At 32.4% G+C, this 7,320-nt stretch overlaps 1 pseudogene; it reads right to left on the bottom strand.

Moving 5' to 3' along the window:
* Positions 1 to 954: 954 nt before the first annotated feature.
* LOC133832788 (potassium transporter 4-like) lies at positions 955 to 6,901 on the bottom strand (annotated as a pseudogene).
* Between the last annotated feature and the right edge of the window lie 419 nt (positions 6,902 to 7,320).

Raw genomic sequence — 7,320 nt, 5'->3', positions numbered from 1 at the left:
GAAAGAGCTAGGGAATTTTCAGATGAACAATAAAATAAGAGAGAATCAGTAGAGAATTTCTCTATGGTGATGAGTCTGATGACTCAAAACAGTCAGTTGGGACTGTAGATACTATACTGCTATATATAAACTATCATATTTAATGATATTCTTTTATTCTTATATATAAATATATATAAATAACTATCATAACTAGTTTCTCTGCCAAAGCTAGCTAGCTCATGTTTAGAAATCATTTACATAAGAAACTATACATGACCCTGAAATTTTCATAGTATTAAAACAAAAGTGTCCTTCCAATTTGAAATTCAAGTTATAAATGCTAACCCAAATGCTGAAAAACAAAATCATATTTACAAATAAAATGAAGAGAAATAGATCAATGGTGCTTAGAGAAACATGTATTTTGGTAATTTAAGAGATGAACTCTATCTCTAAATAGAGAGATACACCACAAAATGTAAGAAACCTATCATAACTTAAAAAAACTTTCAAAAAGATCACTCATGCAACTAAGAAGTTTATGCTCAGTCTAATATAAATTAAAATACTAAATAAGAGGAACACCTCATGTAGTTAATGACCATTAAACAAATAAGTTCCAAAGCTTTTTCAGAAGTTCAATAATGGTATCATGAATCAAAATGCTTTGATTTACAACAAAAATGAATTTAATACCTATAACCGCTCTATGAATATTGGGCTAACAATTCAGAGAAAGCAGGATGACTTTTAAGCTGCAAATGGAATTAAAAAAAACAGAGATATTATGCTACCTAAAATTTATGAAAAACTGAAAGAAAGTGAACAAGTTCCAGTTAAGATTTTAGTTAAAATGAGCCCTCAAAGAGCACAATACTTCCCAATTAATTTATGACAACATGCCTGAACTATTTATCTAAACTAACTATACCAATCTTAAAAGGGAAGAAGCACACCTTTTTAGCATGGTGCTCATCTTCTGAAGTATTGATACAGATAAACTTCCAGTACACCAGTAGCTAATTTCTCAATCAAATGCACCATGACAAAACTGGCAGAAACCTGCATATATTTACAATATAAATTAACTTAAAATGCCAATAATCAGTAATCACATCAAAGAAGCCATCTAAAACTATATGATCTGCAAATATTTTGTTAGGCATCATATATTGAATAGAGCTATATAGGATTAGTGTGTTGACTTGTAAATTTACTCAAGTTCTATTGGTTGGCTAGTAAGTGTTATTGTTAGTCTATAAATAGTATAAGAGAATACTTGGAAGGGATATATAGAAGAATTTGGTTACTGTTTAAAGTTTAGAATTTCTACTCTGCGAGATTTTGCTAGGTTTTCTCAAATTAACCTAGACTTTGTGCAAGATTTGGTTCTTTTCAGTACAATTCGTTTATTCTTAGAATAAAGCTTACAGAATCTTTCAAATTAGCAACCTAGACGGTGTATTAATTAAAATATATTAAATGAGAAACAATGGGTCAGTTGTTCAAATAAAAAAATTAATGATCAGGAAAGAAAATGCATTAACTCGAACACGCTAAAACAGCAAACGTATGGTGTTGACCTTAAAATGACTAACTAAAATTCACCCCAAACTTCATGCAAGAAAGAGCCATATATAAGTTTATACCCAAAAGTAGAAAAAAAAATGCAATATGGATTAGCGCTAGACTTGAACGCTGAAAATGGAGACAACTAACCTCATTTTGGCATGTTGAAGTTAATATGTTAGATACTGATACAAGGCAGTACTTATAAACTGGAGCAACTGGATCCAAGGCTTTTTTACTTGCCTGAGAAACAAAAATAGGGCAGTACTCATATATTTCAGTTGAGGAAACAAAACTAAGTAGACTAGCAAAAACAGAGGACAAATACAATTTTAAATTAGCAGGGCTTATAGAAAAAGTTTTATTGTTATATTAGCACTGCCTTTAAGACTTCCATTGAATGAGATGTTACTTACACTGCCATTTATCATAACATGAAGTTTCTGCCGTGTGCTAGAAGTTCATATATCTATTCATACAACAGAAGAATCCTTTAGAAATTATCCTGTCTAAATCAAACTATGACCCAATTAGTAAAGCAAAATTCTAGTTATGTTGCTCACAATCAAGAGATGTGATGAAACTTTTAGGTAAAATTACCCATTCAATGATCTCACTACCCAATATTACAACCTTTCCAATAACAGTTTTACACAGATGGATAAGAAAGGAAAAAAACATTGTTGCTTTTTATATTTTTATAAAGCAAACCTTTTTTTTTACTTGGCAAACTTGGAAACAATAATAATTATAAGAAAACAGTATAGATTCAACAAGCATCATATGATAAGCATTTCTAATTAAATTTGTATCCTGAAATCCGATGGTTATGGCAAGAGTAAGGATCATGAGTATCCAGTTGTAACGACCCAACTATTCTAGACCTTGGACCATTAATAACTACTATACTAATCTTAAGAAAACGTACATATGAAATAACCATAACTTTATTTAAAAACTGTAAAGTAAAGGTTAAATACATAAAAATTCATTTAGGATATGGGATCCCATTGTTTTGAAAAAAAAACAAAACATAACTTAAATAAATTGGTTACAAAATTAAGTGCGGAAAAATAATACATAGAAATCATAAGTAAAAGACTTAAAAACTTCATCCTCGAATCGAACGCGCAATCCACCGATTCCATCCTACCTCAATACACATCCTCAAACTGCCAAGAATCTTTTCGCCGCCACAACTATTTCCTGCACATATAAACATAAAGGAATGAGCCTAATGCCCAGCAAGGAAAAATACTAACCACCTAAACATACACATAAAAATCATATCATAACATATGCTAAAAACATATCATAACATATACTATATAAGACTATACTAATAATGGCCATTATGACATGTGATAAACCATCTACGTCCCCTGTCTAATATTTGAGGTAGGTTAGATCACATGTAGTGTATGATAACCCATCTACGTCCCCTGTCTAATATTTGAGGTAGGGTAAATCATAACATAACATATAAAAACATAAACTTATCATAACATATTAAACATAACATAACATAAAAACATAACATATCATACAAACATACAAGATATAGCCTATTTTCCTTACCAAAAATACCGGGATATGAGAACAGTTTTGGGACTTTGGAACACTCCTAAAAACCATAAATGGAAGGGTGAGTATACTAAAGAGAATGAGATTAAAAGAATGGAAGAACTATACCATTAAGAATATACTTACCAAAAAGCTTATGTTCAAGAACTTAGATTTCCTATCCAAGAATAAAGAATAAAGTTAGGGGCTGAGTAGAAAACTATAAGAACTTGAAGAAAATAATACCAAATGAACTAGAGTTTTGGAATACCTTGAATGCTTTATGACCAATCTAAACCTTGAACCGAAATATGTTATAAACCTTACTTCCCAAGTGTTTGGTAAGCTTAAAAATGATTAAGCTTATAATCCCTAACCCAAGTGTTTACACTCTCGCAATAACCTAGCAACTTGCAGCCTCTGAACTTAGCTTGATGAATGAATGAAAAAATGCTTGGTGCTAGGTCCTATTTATAGAGTTCGAGGAATAAAAATCTTCTAATTATAATCCAAATTTAAATTTAAATTTAAAATAGAATCCTAAGGAATAAAAATCTTCTAACTTTCTAAATCCCGTAACTCTAAACTAACCTACAGTAAAATAAACATATCTGGATCTGTAGGACGCCGATTTCAAATATCTTTATACCGTTAGAAAGCTAATTAAATTATCTACAACTTTTTAGAAATACTAGTTTTCGAAATTCATAACTTAACTGGGTAAAAAATAGGTCGGAAGTTACAGTACCCTAAAGTTACGAAAAAAAAAGATCTATTTAATTATCTAAATCACAAATAAATAAAATATCTAAATCACAAATAAATAATATTGTGAGTCTAAAATATCTGAATATCTAAATAAATATCATGCTCCCAACAGATTTTAATGAAAACTAAGTCTTATATTTCCCTTATTAAAATAATGACTCCTTAATAATCATGCATATGACAAGTGTCATATTCTTATAGGCTCTATCTAAACCTTAGGTTATAATAATCATCATATTAATAACCAGCAATATTAATCAAACCTTATGTTATAATTAATATTCTTAAACTATAGGTTAAACTTATAAAATCCATAACTATTGCTAGGAGTTTCCAACTAAGTCCCGGCTTGAACCAAAATCCACAGTAATGAACATAATATAACTAATACTAGCTATTACTACTACTACTATTACTATCTAACTAGCTAAGTAAATTTTGGGACTCTACACCAGTTTATTTCTGGAATGGAGATCTGCCCATAAATGTGTTTTGAGGTGTGGACAACTTTGAATCTTTGAAAGCAACCAAGGGCATGACATTGCTTGATGATGGAGAATGTAGCAGTTATAACAGCCTGGCTGCCAACAATAGCTGCTAGCGTGGCAACAACAAACACCGGCCAAAATACAGATTCTGCAATTTAAGCAAGAACAGAAAGCACAATTAGAGCAACTCATATATTAAAATGCAATTCTGGAAGCAATATTAATAATGCCAGGGAGTACTAACCAGGGATTGAATTATAAAAAGCTGTAATGAATCTTATCGGGGTTTTTGGACAAGTATGCAGCTTGACCCATGTATTGTACAACCAAACATGGGTATACAACAAAAGCAAACGCAAGCTGCACAGACAAAAAAGGGAACCATAACTATCATTTGTTGATAGCCAAAAAGAATTTACTACATCATGGTGAACAAGGCCTGCAAAAGCACAGTGATTTGGGGTAAATAAAATACAGAAGTATAAACGCTTGATTTTGAAGAAATATCTTCAACACTATGCTCTACTTTTCCAGCAGCATCTAATGGAGTTACTTCTATACATGACTTGCTAACTCAGTTGGTCCTCTTTTTTGGTTTTTTATTTCAATTTTTTTTTAACATGTTCTCCCATTGAACCTACAATCTTTGGGGGAGGCAGGAAACTCTAACAAATTTCTAGGAAGATCTCATGAGGAATCAAACCCCGATCTTATGAGAGCAAACCAAGAGCCCAACCAATCATTCTAACCCTCTTGGATCTCATTTGGTCTTCCTTTTACTTGGCTTTTTCCTACCAGGTTCTAATTCATGTGGTTTTTCCTTTTACTTTGCCTTGCACCAAACTAAATTTTCCAAACCAGCCAATATGTACATGTTTCCTATTATGTGTAGAAAAGAAATTCAATATATTTAGTCAAAAAAAATTATAATAATATAAAACTCACCCTTATTGACAAAGCAGTAAAATGAGCAAGGTCTGCAAACATAGCTTCGGTTCCTGGAAGGAATTAGAAAATGCCTATCGTTAATTTAACTAACAGAAACATATACTCTAGAACTATAATGACATTTTTTCTTTTAGGGTATTATAACGACATTTTGTCCTTAGTAAACTACATAGAACTTAATGGTTGACCAGAATTATAAAGATGAGTAGTGGCATAATGGAATTTAACATAACAAAGCCAATGAAAATGATGTTTATTTCCATTAAGTAGGATATAGCACATACCAGTTATAGAAAGAAGAATCCCACCAAGAGAAATCCAACCATCTTTACCAATCTCCTTAAAGAACTTGACAATATAATGGGGTGAAAAAGCATAAACAACTTTTGGGTTCCAATGTATTGTGTTGTAGAGACCAATAGAAAAAATGGAAAATAACCAGATCAATACGATAGGTGCAAATAAAAAGGCAACTCTATGTGTGCCACAATGCTGCAGAGCAAACAAACCGACCAAGATGCAACAAGCAATCAAGAGAAGTTCACCTAAAAACAATGAGCAGCACATAGTTTGTTAAGTCACTCATAAAGAATCAAAGTGAAAATAAAATATATGTATATATATAGCAAAACATGACAACTTACCACTAGTTAATTTCTTTTATGTAACTTCAAGCCCCGAAACTGAAGATAGAACTACAATTTTTTTTTTTTTACAAAGATGTTAAATAGAGACAAGGAAATAATAGTACCAGTAGTTACATATGAAGCAAAATAAGCAATTATAAAATTGACCTGAGATAGCAGGAGTAAGGAAACCATCACCAATGACCATGCAAGCTCCAAACAACACAACAACTAAAAGGGCAGTCCTTAACCTTTTATGCTTCTCCAAAAATCTCTTCAAGGGAGAGGAACTAGCATGCTGAGAAGATGGACCATATTTATAGGCAGTGAGCTCTTCATCAGCTGCGTGCTGGTTGGGAAGCAAACTAAACTTAGCATGGCGACAAAGCAGTGAGTAAAGAGCAAAGGTCCCACCTGAAATGAATTAAAATGAAATGAATCAAATTGAAACAAAAACTGAAATTGAAATTGAATTGAATTGGATTGAATTGAATGAAAAGGGAGGAAACAAAACACTCACCTTCACCATTATCATCAGCACTGAGTAAGACAAAGACATACTTAAGCAAAGGGATAAGAGTAAGAGTCCAAAAGATCAATGAAAGAGCTCCAAAGATTGCATCTTGGCTAATATGTTTCTGTAACTTCCCAGAAAATGTGCTTGAGTAAACATAAAGAGGTGAAGTACCCAAGTCCCCGTAAACTACACCAAAGCTCTGATAAGCTAGTAACAAATTCCTCGACATCCTCGGCCATGAAAATTGCTGCAACAAAAAGGGTTATCAGTAAACAACACTAAGAATCATCATCACCAACCCATCACAAGATCTAACAAAGATTCACTCCCCAAAATTCTCACCTTTATACATACATATATATATATAAAGATGTGAAAATATTGGTACAAACCTGGCCTATAGTAGTAGAAGTCGAGCGGTGAGCAGTGGAAATCCTAGATTCTGGCTCCATAACCTTGTTTATCTCTCAATCTCATTCTCGTTCTCTCAATCTACCGAAAAAATTATATTAAGAAGAGAAGAGAACAGAAGCTCAGGTCAGGACTCTGCCAAAAATACTGTTTTCCTTTCGGCTTCTCTGAGTCGAATCATTCTAAACCAGCATAAACAATAATGCAGAACGAGACACATAAAACAAAGAAAAATAAATACATAAAGAAATCGATGCATCTAACATACCGAGCAGTCTGTTCGGCCAAAGCTTCAATATTTTCTGTAGGCGGAAATTGAGAAGACGATCCTCCCACTACAGTGCCTCCTTCACTGCCTATATAAAAAAGCTTAATAGCCTCCTCAAGCTTCCAACTTGTGGCCTGTTCTCCCAAAACAATTCCATAAACTATCTCCAAAAGCCCAATT

The sequence above is a fragment of the Humulus lupulus genome, chromosome 4 (genome assembly GCF_963169125.1).
Source record: "Humulus lupulus chromosome 4, drHumLupu1.1, whole genome shotgun sequence".
NCBI classification, from domain to species: Eukaryota; Viridiplantae; Streptophyta; class Magnoliopsida; order Rosales; family Cannabaceae; genus Humulus; species Humulus lupulus.
Note: the sequence above shows the minus strand (reverse complement) of the source record. Positions and strands in the feature narration are given on the sequence as shown.